General features: G+C 33.7%; 7 non-coding genes across 7 annotated transcripts; 4 read left to right on the forward strand and 3 right to left on the reverse strand.

The window, feature by feature from the left end:
- Positions 1-10,220: 10,220 nt before the first annotated feature.
- Trnaq-cug (transfer RNA glutamine (anticodon CUG)) lies at positions 10,221-10,292 on the reverse strand. The gene has a single exon. It is a non-coding gene; the product is annotated as a tRNA-Gln (tRNA).
- A 1,327-nt stretch (positions 10,293-11,619) lies between these two features.
- Trnaq-uug (transfer RNA glutamine (anticodon UUG)) lies at positions 11,620-11,691 on the forward strand. Its single transcript has one exon. It is a non-coding gene; the product is annotated as a tRNA-Gln (tRNA).
- Positions 11,692-12,809: 1,118 nt separating this feature from the next.
- On the reverse strand, positions 12,810-12,881 carry Trnaq-cug (transfer RNA glutamine (anticodon CUG)). Its single transcript has one exon. It is a non-coding gene; the product is annotated as a tRNA-Gln (tRNA).
- Positions 12,882-14,297: 1,416 nt separating this feature from the next.
- Positions 14,298-14,369, forward strand: Trnaq-uug (transfer RNA glutamine (anticodon UUG)). Its single transcript has one exon. It is a non-coding gene; the product is annotated as a tRNA-Gln (tRNA).
- A 3,283-nt stretch (positions 14,370-17,652) lies between these two features.
- Trnaq-cug (transfer RNA glutamine (anticodon CUG)) lies at positions 17,653-17,724 on the forward strand. The gene has a single exon. It is a non-coding gene; the product is annotated as a tRNA-Gln (tRNA).
- A 1,092-nt stretch (positions 17,725-18,816) lies between these two features.
- On the reverse strand, positions 18,817-18,888 carry Trnaq-cug (transfer RNA glutamine (anticodon CUG)). The gene has a single exon. It is a non-coding gene; the product is annotated as a tRNA-Gln (tRNA).
- Positions 18,889-19,372: 484 nt separating this feature from the next.
- On the forward strand, positions 19,373-19,454 carry Trnas-aga (transfer RNA serine (anticodon AGA)). Its single transcript has one exon. It is a non-coding gene; the product is annotated as a tRNA-Ser (tRNA).
- Positions 19,455-20,308: the final 854 nt, after the last annotated feature.

The raw sequence follows: 20,308 nt of genomic DNA on the forward strand, positions 1-20,308 counted from the left end.
AGACAATTGAGATAACAGGTAGATCATGGTGATTAGTTTCATATTGTTTTAGATTAATTAATCACCGCCCCACGACAGTGGGATTACGACATTTGTATCATTTAACGCACCTTGACACTTGGGGTATGATTAATAGAGCATAATTAAGATGTACCACTGTCGGATAAAACTTGGGACAATTCTACTAATCTATACGGTAACAGCCTGTTAATGTCCCACTGCTGGGCTAAGGTCTCCTCTTCCTTTTTGAGGAGGTTTGGAGCTTATTTCACCACGCTGCTCCAATGCGGGTTGGTGGAATACACATGTGGTAGAATTTCAGTGAAGTTATACACATGGTTTCCTTCGCCGACAAGCACGAGATGAATTATACACAAATTAAGCACATGAAAAGTCAGTGGTGCTTGCCCGGGTTTGAATCATCGGTTAAGATTCACGCGTTCTTACCACTAGGCCATCTCAGCTTTTTCTACTTATTATATTTATTCGGATCGGAACCGAACCGATTTCATGTTAACATATACCGTTATATCAAAACTTGATTGTTAACTTTTATCCAAATAGTCGATAGTTAAATTAAAGAATAGGAAATCGGATAAACAACGATTACGCTTCGATTGGATTTCAATAAACAGACAATTTATTAATAGAATTAGCCCGAAGCAAGTACTAGACATAAAGTAAATTTTATACAAAATTCAATCCACGACGACAACCAACTCATTTTTTCCAATCGCTACAGTGCAAGTGTGCTATTATAGTGGGGCGAGTCTTCGTGGATTTATTTATTTATCTCTAACTATATCTAATTTCATAAATAACACCTCATCTTATTACCTCTACTGCTACAGGGCTGGTTCATTTTTCGCCCTGAGAATCGGAATTACGATTCGAAGGGTAAATTCTGCTAGCATTTATGCCACCATTCCAAACGTTCACGATTTGAAGAGTAACTATTTTTAATTTTTATTTGTACATATTTAAGGCTAATATAAATAAAAATAACTAATATTTGGTTATGGCCCAGCGTGGTGATTATGGGCAAAATCCTCGATGGCACACACCTTTACGCAACGGCCCCTAGTTCCCGGTCGCCCCGCTACCCCTGGCCAAGGCGGCGGTCATGGTAAGGGCGGGGCAGGGGGTGCTAAGAATCCACGGGCTACGGTTTGGATATTGAGAGCTGAGGATCGAGCTCAATGGCGTGCCATTGGAGAGGCCTATGTCCAGCAGTGGACGACGAAAGGCTGATGATGATGATGATCACAAGCACTTTTGAATCGTCTTTAACAATTTTAACACTTGTGTGCGTTTTGCACCCACAATCATTTAAAATTTGTATTCCTCACAAGTCACTATCAATAGCGGCCTATGAAGAACAATCTCCTATCTTAATAAACTAAATTAAGCAATACTAATAAAAAAAAATAGATACTTGAATATTTCTGGTAATAGATACAAGATTTTTGACAAAAATAAATTCTGACAATTACCTTTAATACAGGCATTGACTACTACAACACACTTCATTCGTCAAAATATGTATGTGTGCTCGTGTTACGTGTCACGGGCACACATTATACTCTTTTAGGCTGTATCATAGATGGTCATAGTCAGTAAATCAATAGTTACCAATATAAAAAAACAAACTAAATAACCACCAAATACTCCATTAACAGTACGTCAGATCGTATGAGAATACTACACATGAAATACACAGTAAATTAAAGGAATATTTATATATTTTACATTATTTTAATTCAAATCAAAATCTCTAACCGTCATTAGCAACAAACCACCGAAAGGTTCCTTAGCAGACCAGATAAAGGAAAACCAATTCGAGCACCAAACAAATCCATTCTATTTAACACCAGAAAGAACTCGAAATAAAATATCACCGATTTCCATTACAGCCTGTCTGCTGAAACCGCTAACGATCTCAGGGAAGGGTTTTCTATCTTTTTTTATCTTTTCATAATGTAGATAAGACCATCCCACTCGCACCCTAGTGTGAAATCAGTCCTACAAATTAAATCCCGCCTCAGATTATTACATAGCTGAGTGACTGTTCATAAATAACCAGCAGGGTGGAACGCGAAAATGTACTGAACGCGTCCGCTCCAGACTTCGTAATTTGAATTTAGACTATATTTTTATTAACGTTTTTTTTTAATGAAGTTCTTTTTTTTTTTAATCACATCGATGTAATGTCTAGTGTTGCTTAGCGTGATTTTTAGTGATTATTTAAACAATGCTGTGTCTTCTTCTTGCAAATGTCAAATGAATAATAATACGAAAAAGCGGAATCAGTATTTTACTAATAATCCGCGAAGTTTATTATAAGTAAGGTCGTTAGTTTTTAATAAACACGATAAAAATATTATGTAGGTATATTCCTCATGACTAATTTTAAATATTAATTCGATGCGGTTTATAGGTATATGCGTGAGGAGGTTAAAATAAATGCATTTTCAAGATGCCCTTCTTATGTATATGTATAATATTTATAAATGAATTAATGAAAATACAATTAGGTCAATTTATTTAAAAAAAAATCGTCTAGTGACTAAGTTGCCCAATTAAATCTAAAACTAAATTGTTTAATACGGATTTGTAATTATTTACGTTTTAAATTTTTAATTTCAATAAAACAACGCGTGCCTACAGCTACAAAAATAAATAGCAATCCATAAAAAGTCTTTCGTCACTCGTACAAAAAAAAAAAGCGCAACTGTCCAGTGACACCGAATTCAAATTACGAAGCGGTACGAATTTCGAAATTCAAATTGTACCGTGGATTTGGGGCGTGCATTCCTGTGCGACGCGACTGCGTTATATTATGCCCGTGATTTATTGCATTGGATTCTCTTCGGTAATTAGTGCGTGCCTTTCCCTGGAGCCCGGTGATGTCGAGATCTAATAAAATGTTTATTTACATTTATTATTGTTTATTTACTTATATATTGTAAATAGTGTATAAACTTTATTAATGTGATAACTCTAGAGCGAAGTTTTGACTTACATTAATGGAATTACTGCGATTGGCTGAATTATAATGATAATTCAAAATTAGATACGCGTTGTTTAAAATAATTGATTTTGCGTATAAAAATAACGTATGTATAATCTTCAAATTGTTATATACACATTTCATACTTTTTAAGTTTACATGCTATCAAATTCAATAAAAATAATATAGAAGTAAAATTGTATATTTATTTTTTATGTCTTGTTAAAAATAGAGTACTAATTTCAAAACGGTCAAGTGTTGCTATGTTAAAATTAAATACTGACAGTTAACGTATGTTGTCATCGGCCCCTGCGGATCCCGGATTGAGTTTAATCGGACGACCGGAACGGCCATTAATAACGGGTCTGTTAATTGAACTCCTAGTTGCTGGTTATATTTCAAATTTAGAACATGGATAAACAAATTTATCACCCACAGATAAAAATATTGATTTATATTATGTTTGCAATTATGCGGCCCATAGACTTTTGAAATATAATTGTATTTGTAATATAGCTTGCCAAAACGAGATAGAAGCATATCACTGCTTCTATTTACTAAATAAAACGTTTTTTTCTTATTGTCTTAGGTAGACAGACTAGTTAATGGGCCACCTGATGATAAGTAGTCACCACCGCCCATTTAATAGATATTGTAAGAAATATCAATACCTTACATCACCAATGCGTCACCAACCTTGGAACCTAAAATGATATGTACCTTTTACCCGTTTTTGTGGGTCCCGCTTACCCCCTCACCCTTCAAGCCGGAACACAACAATAGTAGGTATTACTGCTTCTAGCATCGAATAATTGCTCATAAGCATATGTAAAGAATTAAAGTACTTATTTAATAAAAATATATACATTAAAAAGTTAAATAAAGACTAAAATAATATTTTACATATAAAATGGCGACTAATAATAAGGTATTTGTTGATCAATCTCCTTGCAGCTTATATTTCAAATGTAGAATACAAATAAATTTTAAACATAAAATACAGATAAATTACAATTATGTTACCTATAAATTCTTGTTCCTTTTTTAATTTACTGCCAATTGATGACAATATTATCCACATTACATAATAATACAAACCTGTTCGAGCGGTTACTTGAAGCAGCAATAACAAAACGCAAAAATGACAAAGAGGACAACGATTGGTCCTGTAAGAGAAATTTAAATCATAACGATTTGAACCATCAACCAAGTAAAACGCATATCATTTAATACGCCTTTCATTTTTTTAATTCCGAACGTTAACACAACCATTTGATAGCTTATATATTTTAATAATAATAATAATAATAATATCCTGGGACATTTTTCACACACGGCCATCTGATCCCAAATTAAGCTTGTACAGAGCTTGTGCTATGGAAACCAGACAACTGATATACTACATATACTATTTTTCTTTTGTAAATACATACTTATATAGATAGTTACACCCAGACTCAGGACAAACAGACATGTTCATGCACACAAATGTCTGTCCTGAGTGGGAATCGAACCCACAACCTTCGGCGTGAAAGGCAAGTGTTCTACCAACCACGCCAACCGGCTCAAGATATAGGTAACAGTGTGCTTATATAACTCATTTAAAACCAAACAAACAAACTTTAACCAGCTTAAATTAATAAAAACAGAATATTTTATATAACATTGGCTACGAATATAAAAAGCAATGTTCTCACTGATCTTCAACGCACATTACGGCTAAGGGTAGAGAAAACTCGAAAGTCACCGCAGGAAACGGTCGTGAAATGTCAGAAAGTGATATGCGACATTGACCGTAATAATTATGACATTTCAATGATACACGTATCAAAATAGTATATCACCAGAAGTCGGTTGTCAATTTTTCATGTTGAGTGATGAAGCATTCTTACAGAATATCAGTGCAGGAAGGCAAATGAGATGAAAAAGCCGAAAGGGCCCAGTGGTTATAACGCGTGAATCTTAACCGATGATCGTTGGTTCGGGCAAGTACCACTGAATTTTCATGTGTTTAATTTGTGTTTATAATTTATCTCGTGCTTGGCGGTGAAGGAAAACCTGAACGTGTCAAATTTCACTGAAATTCTGCCACATATGTATTCGACCAACCCGCATTGGAGCAACATGGTGGAATAACTCCAAACCTTCACCGCAAAAAAAAGAGAAGAGGCCTTAGCCCAGCAGTGGGGCATTCACAGGCTGTTACTGTGTAATGCAAATGAGTGGTTCCGTATTAAGATTGTAAGATGATATACTATCTAGTTATTCTAGTAACTTATAAGGCTGCAGAATCTGAGGTCCTAGGTTCAAATACTGTGTTTGGAAGAGTAATTAAGTGAGTTATTACGGAATAGCACTGCTGCTCATTCTGTAAGCAATAGATACTTGAAATTAAGATAGTTTTGTAAGTTAGAGTCGAACTAAAAGTGGATTTTGAAATTTACATATTATGAGTGAACATTTACATTCTTAGCTTCATCCAATTGGCCAAATAGAACGATATATGCTCACACATACACACACCAACATGTTGCACTGAAAACGAACATTTTTTTTTTAATATTCCGCGAATGCTGCCGCTAAGTGTAGCGTTTGTTCTGCATAAATTATTTGCTTTAAAAATATCAATGAATGTTTTGGTATGGATTCCATTTCAAACGTATATGGAAAAAAATCGAATACCATAGTATCTTTTTAATTTTCTGGAATAATCAATACTCTAAAAGGAATCGATATTTGTCCGATTTTAGAAAGTCGCAATCGCATTTATTTAAAGAAGTAGATTCTTACAAATACTTTGGCATATATTTAGGCAAATAAATAAAATTTAAATGTTTATCTATAATCAGATCACAAAAACAATTCAATAAATTATTTAGTTCAATTGAATAAATTCAAAGCTCCAAAAAGAATACGAACCACTTATGAAGCTATAGATTACACAAAGTTGTACAGTTCCCTAGAGTCCTCGCAATTGATTAACTCAATTGAGAACTATACAGAGCTTGAAAATATAATAAAACAATATGTTATGGACTGTAAAGAAAGAAAAACCAAAATTTTAAACCACATAAGAGATGATTGGATAAGCAAAGATATCGTCGATGGAATAAGTCAGAGGAACTTTTTATGGACGCAATATAAAAACAATCCCGACAATGAGTATGTAAAAAATCAATTTTATTCAAAGAGAAATGAAATAGGTACGTTAATACAAAATACAAAAGATACATACTATTACAAACTATTTACAAACAACGCAAAGAATCCTAATAAAATTTGGACCTTAGTTAATAAATTATGTAGTAATAAAATAAGTCAAAGTTGTGCTCCCTCTAAAATAATAGTAAAATCAAAAATAATTTCTGATACAAACGATATTTGTAACGTATTTAACAAATATTTCGCAACAATAGGTTTCCTCTTAGCAAAAAGAATACCAACACGACACCACAGCATCCTACACACAATTAATACAATCAATGAACATGAACTTGTAACATTCAAACCGTGTAGCTTTTGTGAGATTGAAAGACTGATAGGGGATCTTGATTCGAATGCAAGTAGTGGTATAGATAAGATTAGCACAAAAGTATTGAAATGTTTATGTAATTTAATATCATATATATATAAATATTTGGAGTATTTAATTTATCAAAAGTTATAACAACCGGTAACTTAAATAATTATTTATACAGGTGACTGGTTGAATGCTATCGATACTTAAGGACGTGATTTTTGACGATCATATATGATTAAAAAAAATACATATTACATAAATATTAAAAAACTGCTAAGTAAAGTTAACCAAGGGTTATGTAATTAATTACGCGTCGTGTGGACACCCTAGCTGCGCTGTCGACACAAAACAGGTAGGTACATTTAGTTATCGCGCGGTAGTATACCTACATCCAAACGCCGCCACGTGTTAACAGGGAAGCAGGCTACCTTTGATAAACAAGCATGATCCAATCCCTTTTCATACTTTAATCCTGGCTTAGGATAGGCAAAAATACCAAGATATTGCACTCGTTTAAGCAACAAATTTGTTGACTAGGTAAATGATGTGAACTTGGGACAAAAATTAATATGAACTGTTTACCTATCTTGGTATTTCCGGCGTATTTAAAAATGGAATTATACTTATTTACAACGATTGTCAATCATTAAACTAAACTATTTACCTACATAACTACACTAACCTTAACAAATGTTCAAAGTGAGCTCCTTCTCGTGTGATACACAGTTCGGCACGTTTACGCATATTGTCTTTCACATGATTTAACTCGAATGGGTCACTTTTAACACTTTCGAAAGCACTGGTGAGTACTCGCTTCTGGATTGTTCTCGAAATACTCGAGAATGTCTGCTTGTAGGGAGACAGGGTATGCCGCTCCTGCTCGGTCCTTGGGCATGTGTTGGAGTACGGAACTGTCCAAAGTCTCGTAGCCTTTGATTAGCGTTTAAGATTACGCTGGCAGTACGTACTCGGCGATTGGGGAACATCTCCCGGTACAAATTGATAGCACCCGGTAAGCTATCATTCGCACGCGCATAAGCACGAACCATGTCCAGGTATTCTACATTTGTGTATTGATAAGCCATACTTAATTATTAATGATGAATCACACACGACAGATCGATCTTAAGCGTATACCTAATACGCTTAAGATCGATCGCTAGGCGCGCGCGCGGGAAAACGGACATACGAACCTTACGGCAGCGCTCGTCCGACTAATTGGCCGCGGGGCAGGTGTTGCGGGTGTCAAGCGGCACAGAACATCACCACGCCGCACGCGCCGCCGGCGCCGCCGACGGCGCCGGGCCGGCGCCGCCATCTTGTATCCACACTTCATTTATTTAAATTTAATTTTTTGTAAATTTGGTCAAAAATTAAGTACCTATTTTTTTACATAATTCGAATGAGAATCATGTACCGAATATCCTCCTAAAATATTGATAGTATTCAACAAGTCATCCTGTATAATACAAAAACGGTGCACAGCTTTTTCCAAATAAAATGAATATATGAATAGCATTTATGTTTAGAAACATCGCAAACACTCTTATAAAAAAAGTTGCACGAACACATTCAGCCCAATTTTATCATATGTATATAAATCGTATGCCACAGACATAAAAAAATAGAGGCAGCGAAAAATTCTCTTCACAGTTTTTCGTCGATTTTTAATCAACGTGTAACATCGATTTCAATAACCGTACGTTGTTTCATACGGACACGAGAATGAGACAAAAAATCCCTTTCAGCTATCATTATGTGATTGCGCGCAGGTGTGTACGCTGCGGAGTGGATTACGAACGTAGTTGGGACGCTAAAATGTACACACAAGCTAAATAATATATGTTAACATTTTTATTACAAATTTTAAAAACAGCTAACTTGAGCTACACAGTTAAAATAATATATTTAAACTATGAACTAAAAGCTTAATAAAGCTGGTTTTATATAATAATAAATATTAAAATAATAAAAGTACACGTGAACTGTTAGTGGAATCCTACTTGAATAAAGTATATTTTGATTATGAATGCTGTATGGTAATGATGAATAATGATAATATGTATCCTAAAATATCAAAATAAACCAATCAAAACAAATATTAAGAAAATCAATTAGTAAACTGTAACTGTAAACTAATACTCTTATAATATTAACTTCAAATAACAACGTTTCTCTACTCTTTCCACCATGTTTAACAATGACAAGACAAAATTATTATTATTAGGTAGGTAGGTAGGTAATAAATTAATCGGAAGACGCTACCAAACACTTATATTTATTATTGTACCTTTTACACAAAAAAAGGTACAACAGGTTCAGTTCATACAAATTATTTCTAGTTTTGCGGAATTAGTGGAGGAAGGACACCTACATACACACTTACATACACACACAAAAGAAAAATGACAAAACTATTCAATTGTCATATATACATACATGCATACTATATCAGTCGAGATGGCCCAGTGGCAAGAACGCGTGAATCTTAACCGATGAACGTGATTTCAAACCCGGGCAAGCACCTCTGAATTTTCATGTGCTTAATTTCTGTTTATAATTCATCTCGTGCTTTTCGGTGAAGGAAAACATCGCGAGGAAACCTGCATGTGTCTAATTTCATCGAAATTCTGCCACGTGTGTATTCCACCAACCCGCATTGGTGCAGCGTGGTGGAATAAATCTTCTCCTCAAAAAGGGAGAGGAGGCCTTAGCCCAGCAGTGGGACATTTACAGGCTGTTACTGTTATACTATATCACATACAAACACGATATAATACTTATCTAATAAAATACTACTATATGAGGATGATAACATAACTACGTAATAGTCACATAGTTCTTAGTTCAAGAAATCTTCTAATAATATTTTTTTATTATCAGCGGCATTTTACCGCGACTGATCGCTATCGCTTCCCAGTATAAATCATTTGCTGTCGCAGCGTATTGGATTAAGATTTCCAATGTATTGGATGAGGAGGCTTCATCTCGTGGAGTGACAGCAACGAATATATTGATACAAAATTTCCCTAGAGTGATACTTTGTATGTAACTACATAACTGTTATATTGTAATAATAAAAACAAAATTATGTTCATATAAAAATATTTAGAACCTTACTCATAAACGTTGGATCGCGGCTGTCTTGGTTAAACACAGATTTCGCTCTTTCTGTCATTGATGATTTGACATTCGAAAGAAGGAGACAGCATTGTATAACTAATCACCCGATAAATGACGTTTATGAACGCATTTCTATTAACAAATGACAGCAAGCATTGTGACGAGTAACTTGTGGAGGAGATTTAATTTGACACATATTCTTCTATTGATTTTGTATTGCATTTTTTTATGAATAAATTTTGTATGTATGGTGTATAATGTCATTTACGTGATGGTTTTTATGCAAACTCGGTAGATACTACATACTTATGACATATTCTACCGCCAAACAAGAATACTTGAAATTGTTGTGTTCTGGTTGGAAAGGTGAGTGAGCCAGTGTAACTACAGACACAAGAGACATTTTAGTTCTATAAGTTGGTAGCGCATTGTTGATATCTGGATTTATCTAATATTTGTTACGATGCCAATATCTAGGGGCGGTTGTGACCTCTTACTATCAGGTGGCCCATCTGCCAGTCCGCCTATAATATGAAATAAATAAAAAATACTAATAACAAAAAATTCAGGTTCCACCGAGATTTGAACTCGGATCGCTGGATTCAGAGTCCAGAGTGCTAACCGTTACACCATGGAACCCGTTATTTGTTCTGGATAATCATTCGATCGTATTGCAATTTTAAAACGACAGGCGTTTTCGTTAGAAAAATATCAATATATATTTCATTGTATGTTCATTTTTGGTAAACATTATTTAACCTATTTATTATATACGCCATTATCATTATGTAACTACAATAGTAATTAAATAATATAAAACATAATCACAATCATTTATTGTCAGAGTATATGCATATTATTGAATTTTATCATATTTTGATGAAACACACATGAACTCTCAATGTGTATCCAGCCACCCGAATTGGAGTAGTATGGTGGAATACGCTCTAAATCTATCACTCAAAAAAAGTGCAAGCCTTAGCCCAGCAGTGGGACATTTACTGTTTGGCGTACAAATAAACACGGAATCTTTTTTTTTCTTATTTAAGTTAATAATATGTCATAATATAATATTTTTAAGATATAATCGACTTCTACTGTGATTCTATAAAAACTCACTTCATATCTCACTCGTGAAAAATAGAAAATCAAATTACGGTAGTACTCAATTTTCCTGCGTTTAATTAATGTAGGTATATATTTTTATTTTGAATCGGTCTGAAGATAATCAATTCGTTTCCAATGTGAACTTTTAAAATGTCGCTATAGGTACTTTTCTAATTTTTATTATTTACATTACAACTTCATTTTTAAAAGTTTTTATTTTTTTCTTTAATATATATATATAATGTATGTAAATAAACTAACTCTCTCTAAGTAGTAACTAACTTAACGTTTTTTATATCTACAAATATTAGGTATATTGTATGGAGTACGACTTATTTATTAATTATTTAGAACAAAATTTAAATTGAATCGTGCGAGCGCATTTGAATTTTGCGCATATACTTGTGCACTATAATATATCCTGCGCAGGTAGCTTGAATATATACCGAAATCCGTAAAGACAGCAAACAGACTTTTCATTATTATATTTTTTCAGTCACTGTTTATACTACTGCTATACTAGAGAGGCGTTTTATGCTGATTTAAAATAACGAGTATTTATTTGGCTTGCAGAAGCATCCTGCACCATTTTTTAAAAGATCTTTGTTTTTTGGGATGTACGACTGACCTTTTTGGGATACGGATTTTAATTGACGGAGAAAATTCATATGAAATCATAATCGATAATCTCAAGTTGGGCCGTATCGGTTCACGTGTTTTACATGCAATTTCTTACGTATATATATGTAAATTGGAAGGCATTTATGTACATTTATATATTTACACAACTGCTTTCTTATTATAAGTCAATTATACAATTAAAATAAAGTTAAAGCTAAAAGTATCGAATCATATAACGGGTTCCATGTTGTAACGGTTAGCACTCTGGACTTTGAATCCAGCGATCCGAGTTCAAATCTCGGTGGAACCTGAGTTTTTTATTTTATCATTCGTTACCTACAGGTAAACGTTAATATATTTCAATAACTAACCTTATATTAAAAAAAAATTAGATGTGTTGTACAATGGAAAAAAAAACCTTGTAAGTTAAGTTACTTTCAGCAATGAGTGATGGAAGTGTTTTAATTTTATTTTTAACTAGATTTTTATTAGAGAAGAACCGGCGAAACTTCATCTCAGAGATTTTAGCTTTCCTTAATTGAGCTGATAATTACATTAAAGATATTTATCTTGCCTTTTAGCGATGTTTGTTTTGCGAGAATTTAATTACATTTTATCTATATATTAATTTATTTCTACAGTTAATGTAACTTCATTCATAAGTCATTCATGTATATATCATAATGTCTTTATATATTATTATGTCATGCACAATCCTACTTGTCTTTTTTTGGTCTCTTTCGACCTTAAGTTTGCCTAGAAAAGACGAAGAGCTCGCTGTCATGAACAATAAGGCCGCATGAAGTGAGTGGGTATGTCGAAAATCGAAATCGCCAGAGACTATTCCATTAAGTGCGCCCAGGGCGTCAGAATATCCACGAAAAACAAGCGATAACCACTCTGTCTATTAGGGAGACATCATGGGATCGCTTGCGCATGCTACCATTTCGCCCCGACTGTCGACCAGCCTATGTAAGTCTCCATTTCTAAGGGGTTTCTTGACATACAGCGTACCCCACTATCCCCGGTGACGATTACGGCCAAGGGAGAAGGCGCACATCGCGTCGACTTTGAATAGCTCCGTCCAAGATATGACACTCTCGCCGAAAGACCAACTAGCAACTATAACCCGCGGCACACACGCAGCACACTCCGTCACGGTGTGATACGCCGTTTACAGTAGCGCTTCACACTCGTGGCCGGAAGGGGATGTCTCCCGCTATCTCGTGCAGGTATTTACCGGAACAGGCTACGGCAACACCTGCATGACCAAAGAAAATATGTAATATATTTAAACTTACTCGGTCCATGCGGCAGATGCTTTTATGAAATATAAATTTGTATTCAGTTGGTAAAACTACGACTATCCAGTAGGAGAGAGTTAGTTAATCACATAAAATCTTACTAACAGCATTGGTATAAAAATTCAGGTTCCACCGAGATTTGAACTCGGATCCCTGGATTCAGAGTCCAGAGTGCTAACCGTTACACCATTGAACCGGATTTAATAACTCCGCAATTATACGACCAGTTTGCCAAAAAAGTTAAATCATTGTCACATGTAAGTATGTTTTTAATATTTATATTAATTAGAAAACATAATATATATAATGACCATTTTTAGAAATAAGTGGAAGAAGGTGTCATGAAGCAAGAAGTTGATGATAAGTAATTGACAGTTTTATGTTTTTGTGTTGATTATTTATCTAGTATTAAATACATAAGCGAAATACCACTCATCACTATATCTCCTAAAATATCTTGGAATTTGTCACAGTTCCACCTTCCCCGTCATAGACGCTCACTAAGAACGGATTTTACGCGTATCCTATCCAAAATACATTTTTCTTCTTGTCTACTTATGCGAAGGCGAGACAATTACCTAGTTAATGTATGTACGCCATTCATCCATTATGTTTATAATTATTAAAGCATCATGATATACATAGTGAACTAAACTATATAGAGATTAAACAAATTCAAAAATCTTCCGACATAACTCCTTCGTATATTATTTTTTCAATAATGAAAGATAAAATTGATTAGTCTTTCTTATAAACGTTACTTATCATTATTGATTTGTCATTCAAAAGAAGAAGACACAGCATTGTTTAACTAATCACCCTAAACAACATTCATAAGTAAGACTGTAAAAGTACAAGGAAAGTAACAACCGTAAGGTGTACCACTGCTTGTGGTTTACGCCATCCTTTTTTTGAGGGGAGAAATTATTCCATCTCCCTGTTGTATTGCTCCTTATTTTACAGTATAGGAAGGCGGACGAGCATAAGGGCCATCTGATGGTATGTGGTCACCAACGTCCATAGACATTGGCATTGTAAGAAATATTAAACATCGCCCACGTCGCCAATGCGCCACCAACCTTGGGAACTAAGATGTTATGTCCCTTGTACCTGTAATTACACTGGCTCACACACCCTTCAAACCGGAACACAACAATACCAAGTACTGCTATTTTGCGGTAAAATATCTTATGAGTGGGTGGTACCTATCCAGACGAGCTTGCCCTACCACCAGTAATTCCTCTCCTTGCACTCAGCTCCTTGGTGGATACAACTGCGGCATATGCATTCATTGGAGATAATTCCGTGATCCGCAAGTTTGTCCTAAAAAAACATCATACTAACTTATTTCTGTAATTTAAATTATTGTTAATTTAATTAATAACAATTTATGAATACAACGACATTTAAAGCAACTAGATGGAAAATGGGCGCCTCCGCTTAGAAACAATGACACCATAAGCAATTAAGCAATTAGCATTAAATATTTATCGAATTTATACAAAGAACGGTATATTTACACAATTGTTCTCTAATTAATTATTAGTTCAGATTGTTAATTATTAAAATACAATAAAAAAGACATACGAGTAAAATTAGCAACACATAACGAGGTTCCATGGTGTAATGGTTAGCACTCTGGACTTTGAATCCAGCGATCCGAGTTCAAATCTCGGTGGAACCTGTTCTTTTTTCTTCATTACTTGTACTGATTTAAATATATTATAATATTAAATTATACTATTTTTTAATCTTTCTTGATAAAACGCTTTTAAGGAATTAATTTAGGTTTTTTTTATAGACGACGACGACGTTTTTCTTTTTTATAGAGGACGAGCATAAGGGCCACCTGCTGGTAAGTGGTCACCAACGCCCATAGACATTGACATTTTAAGAAATGTTAACCATACTTACTTCGCCAATGCGCCATCAACCTTGGGTTCGAATGGCGATTCAGCCATAATTAGACACAAGGTGTTTATTTATTTGCACAGTTACTTCTCTTTTTAGTATGAAGAGTATAAATGTCCATAGAGCAAGCTGCGAAGGTGATCAGCCTAAAAAATTAACAAATAATCCCTATTTATAACAAAAAAAATCTTTTTTTCAGAAACACAATAATAAAATCGCAAATAATAAAAGCCATTGTACCAGTATTCACGTACCAGTAAATATTTTATTAAAGGCCAAGTGCAAGATCATCAGTCTTCCCAGTAATATTGTGTCGCCGCGGACGGCTGAACAAATCGTTCTCCGAGTTCTGTAAAAGGGTACGACACGGGGTTTGATTGTGGAGGGGGATATACTCGCCTTGGAGTGTCTTTTGATGAGTTTTTATTGTAAGCCGTAGGAAAAAAAAATCTAGCAAATACCTTTGTTATATTTGTTTACAACTATACAATGATATCTGTCCAAGGAGAAGTTTCTTTCATTTGACTAATTTTATAGTCCAAAAAAAGAATATCAAACATGACAGCATTATAGAGCCAAAAATAAAATACAATTGTTTTGTTTACTTGAAACAAATCCATTGCAATTCTGAATTAAATGCTATTAAAAAAACATTTACTCCAAAAGTACCTTTTTCATGTTCTTAATTTAAAAATAATATTCAAACTTTAATAAGCGCAACCGCTTTAATAATTTCAAGGCGAAAGAAAAAAGGTTTTATGCCAGACGAAAAATAAATGACAGAGGGCGAAACGCGGAAAAAAGTAACAAAATGTATTCAGGTCCGAACCATTTGTCGTCGTAGATTACGTTTGAAATGAAAAGTGGGTAGTTCGAGAAGTTTTTTCATACTTGTCGCTCGTAAATACTTGTCAACCCTTGACTGATTTGCATGCTTCGTTTCGTTTCAGTTTACTTCAAGTATCGCTTGTATACTTAAGAAATATGCCTGGAAATAAATGGCCATCTGATAACGAGTCTATATCATATCTATAGGAACTTCGGCTGCTACCATAGCTTGGCAATTAAGCATTACAAGAATTTGTTCTTACCGAGAAAATGTCATTTTAGTATGAAAACTTCTTGACGCCTGATTATAGATACCTGTCAATAATCATGCTTACTAATTTATGAAAATAATCGTGTAGTGCAATCGACAAGCAGTAGTTTTTCTTTTATACTATATAAATTGAAGCGACATAAGAAATATTAACCGAACATCGCCAATGCATCACCAACCTTGGGAACTACGATGTTATGTCCCTTGTGCCTGTACTGACACTAGCTTAAAGTTTTAAAATCGCTATTTAAAATCACTATAAATGTTATGTTTAGATAATATATAATATCCTCCATAAGGTTAGGGATACAATTCCGCTTTTACCTTAACTATTCATCTGCTTGTAAATCCTATTTACTTTTTTGTATGTATCGTAAATATCGGAATGATCGGAATAGGGAAGTACTAGAGTGAAACTGTAAATGAAATTATTACTCTATTTATGTATAATTTACTTCATTTTGATTTACGTAGTTTTGATGTACGAGGTTTGTGTATTGGTAAAAAATAATATTTTATGTTGGTCGCTTAGCGTCCGCATACAAATGTATGCTCGAAGACGTGTCTGCAATACATGAGGTTATGTTACATTTCTATGAGATTTATCTTTAGACAAACCCATCATGGTTAATTTTCAATTAAGAACATATTGTTTTAAATCGGTATATATGTATACAAAGCCAATATAATCGTATTATGTTTCTTATCACTTTAATTAGATTATTGCTTAATATACGAGCGATGTACAAACACAAAGAAACAACAAAAATATACAACAATTATAAACTTTTACATATATAGGTTTTTTTTATATAAAAGTAAATATATCCTTGCAAACATATTTCCTGTACATCATGTATGCTTCCTTCTTTCTGGGCGTCACATTAAATATTGACAAAATAAAAATGTAGAATGCTAGCGGACGTGCGCGTTATGGCGACGTCGAGTAACCGCCAAGGAGCCATTCCATTTTCGAATGTTTCCCGCCAATAAATATCTTATCGAGTTACAATGAGGGATAAGCGGCGCGCCTCGGGACTATTCGGCACTTTCCAAAAAATTTACGTTCCATTTTTGATGTACACGTATCAAAGGAGTATGGATATGTCCATCTTTGGTTATATTTGACATTGATGGCTAGCCATCCTTAGCGCGATTGAACCTTCTTGAACATTTCAACTTTATTATTTTAAAAAGTACTTGTATTTCGATGTTATACTTACAAAATTATAATATAGCACATATTACATTTTGTTTAAAAGGGCAATTTTCCTCTTAAGTTATCAATTATACTATATTCCTGATATAAATACTTTTTTTTAAATTCACTATTGTTTTAGAATGTTACATTTATTTATTTATTTTTAAATTAAAGAAAAAAATTAGAAAAAATCGTATTAAATGTATTTATCTCGTTGTTATACTGGGAAAATATAAGTTTTCAATTTATTTTTGTACCAAAAACTCATGCAACAATTTTGCCTCCTTAATCAAAAGTATTTTATAAATCATAAGATTTATACAAGTTACTGCGATCGAATAATTTTTTATTAAACGTCATTATTATTATAATTAAAAGCGTTTATTTAATTTGCAATGTTTGTTAGTTTGTTCGTTGGTCCGGCTGATGATATTGCATTTTTATGAGAAGCATGTAACGATGGGATTAAACTCACAATTTTAATTTATTTATTATTTTTTACACTGACTGAGGTTCTTTCGCCAGTTCTTCTCAGGGCTGTGTTTCCTTTCCGAACCGGTATAGTTTCTAATTTGACTATCAATAAGTAAGTGTTGTTTCTATGTTAAATAAAGTATTTCGATTTGACCGCTAGACAAAGAACTCCACAACAGTCAACAGCAATCTTGTTGACATGTTACGAAGGCTATTTTAAACGCACTGTTGATATTAAAAATATTTTAGCAGACTACTGTGTTTAGAGTAATTATTCCAACGGGTTTCATCGTGTAATGGTTAGCACTCTGGACTCTGAATCCAGCGATCCGAGTTCAAATCTCGGTGGAACCTGATTTTTTCAAACCTTAAAGAAATTATTATATATTAAGTAATTGAAACATAAGATAAAGTTATCGTTTTTTTTAATATTATCGTTTTCTATAGAATTATAAATAACTGCATATTGGAAAATCAGGAAAACAGTCTTTAATTACTAAAGACTGCTGAAGCTTGTACTGGTCTGTATTGTTATGTAAGTACTAACTTGTTAATAATATGCTTAGTGTTTAAAGCTGTGTTTTTAAACACAAATTAAGCACATGAAAATTCAGTGGTGCTTGTGTTTATAATTCATCTTATGCTTGACGGTGAAGGAAAACATCGTGAGGAAACCTGCATGTGTCTAATTTCATTGAAATGCTGCTACATGTGTATTCTACCAACCCGCATTGGAGCAGCGTGGTGGAATAAGCTCCAAACCTTCTCCTCAAAAGGAGACATTAACAGATTGTTACTGTTAAAGCTGTTTATTTAATATTGTACCCCAATAACTCAAGTGTTAGTGTTTTTCAAGTATCATTTGATATCAATCCAAGTTTCTATTACTCATTCATTTTTAATTTAAGAACGTAAAAATAAATATGTAATACTACTAAATATTATGCCTTACTTATATGAATTTTTAGATTAATGAATATAAAAGTCAGATGCATTTTGCAATTGCCATTAATATTAGCACGTGTAGAATTGCAAAATAATTTAAATATCATACTCGACAATTTGGATTCACTGAAACATGGTCACCGTATGGCCTATCATCTGATGGCCCAGTAATTTGCCTGTCCACCTATAATATAAAAATCTTATATTTCCCTGATATGTAAAGTCTTGCCTTTGAATGTCCTATTATGGAGCTAAGGCCTCCTACTTTGGGAAGTAGATTTACCAGACATGAGTACACTATTCTCAGAAAATCAATCTCAGTTCGGCAGATCTTTTACCATAGTCACGACTAATTTCTACTGAAATTTTCTAAAATAGTTTTCCTCCATGTTGATATAAAAATATAAATCTTAGGTTATCAGTTTTGGTATAAATATTTTAAATGAAAGTTAACAATTTCCAAAAGAAGTTCTCCAGTGGAAGAGTTTGATATAAAAATGCAGGTTCCACCGAGATTTGAACTCGGATCGCTGGATTCAGAGTCCAGAGTGCTAACCGTTACACCATGGAACCGGTTAGGAGATATACTCTAAACAAACAAGACTAAGTTTGTTGAACCATATTTTCACTTTCATTTATAATAGTCAGTAGTTACTAGTTTGCGGTAAATTTAAGGCTCGCTTAAGATGTATTATTTTGTTAAGTATCTGACTGATACTATAGAACCAGACTAATATATATTTTATTAAAAAAAAAAACAAAAAATTTATTAAAATACAATATTTACAGGTCAGGTGTAACTTCAACTTATAAGTTTGATTACTATTTTAATGATCAATGGATGAACGGAATAGTGGTCATCTAATGATGTTAAATTCCAATTCTAGCACAAAGCATATAATACTTAATCAGAGCGATAAATTACTTTTATTTACACGTTGGTAAAGTTTGGTAAGCGTTTTTGATCACGTGGTCCTCGCCTTTCTATTTTATTAATTGGTAATAACAAGAGTATCTTAAATTTAAAAGATTCTTTAAATTACGAACATGTCATGTGGCAGTCGTGGCCGAGCGGTTAAGGCGTCTGACTAGAAATCAGATTCCCTCTGGGAGCGTAGGTTCGAATCCTACCGACTGCGTATTTTTATAGAATTTTGATTAAATTTTCTATTTATTTCAAGTGGCTTATTTTACAATCTTGATTTTAAATATTATCGGCCTAATAGCTTTGGGGGTAAGATCGACTCGTCAGCCGTGACGGCAAGCGGTATGCGTTCTTTTATGCCACAGTTCTCTATTGCCGCTGATTGTTTAGTGCTAATTCAGTAAAGATATATTTGTTTTAATAGCGAAACTCTATTTTTTTATTATTTTAGTTTTTTCTACTCTTTATACCCGGCGTCCGGTGACGCCGACTTTTTTATCATATTATGATATTATGATATTATTATTATTTAATTGTCGTAGGTTTGCTTTTGGATCTGGTCCAAAAGACCTTCTTTAAACTGCACTGTACTGTAAGTTACTTTTGCCTGACGAAAGGCGATCAAACTAAATTAACGCGTTTGGCTGGAATATCAAAAAATTAAAAAGGATTTTTATTTTCAATAACTATCACGAGCATATATATATATTAAAAGAAATCTAAAAAAGAAAGAATTAATAAATTTCCTTGCTAATGAATGATTCGTATTACAAACTTAAAATGTATTCGTCCAACATTATGCATATTATAAATTATTTTCTAGATAGGAGAATGCATATTTTTTTATATTTGCCGGGAAGGCAAATGACTCCTCCACGTGATGGTAAGTAGTGGTAAAGTCCAAAGGCGACGACGGCCAGTACATTCGTTAAGAATGTTCTGCACTAGCCGCCTGGCAAGGTGGGCCTGCAAGGTCTCACGCCTCGTTTGAAGGAACACAGGTTGTAAGAGGAGGGGAACACGTGAGCTGGTAAAGAATTACATTTTTTGGAAGTGCGACAAAGAAAG

The sequence above is a fragment of the Nymphalis io genome, chromosome 3 (genome assembly GCF_905147045.1).
Source record: "Nymphalis io chromosome 3, ilAglIoxx1.1, whole genome shotgun sequence".
NCBI lineage: Eukaryota > Metazoa > Arthropoda > Insecta > Lepidoptera > Nymphalidae > Nymphalis > Nymphalis io.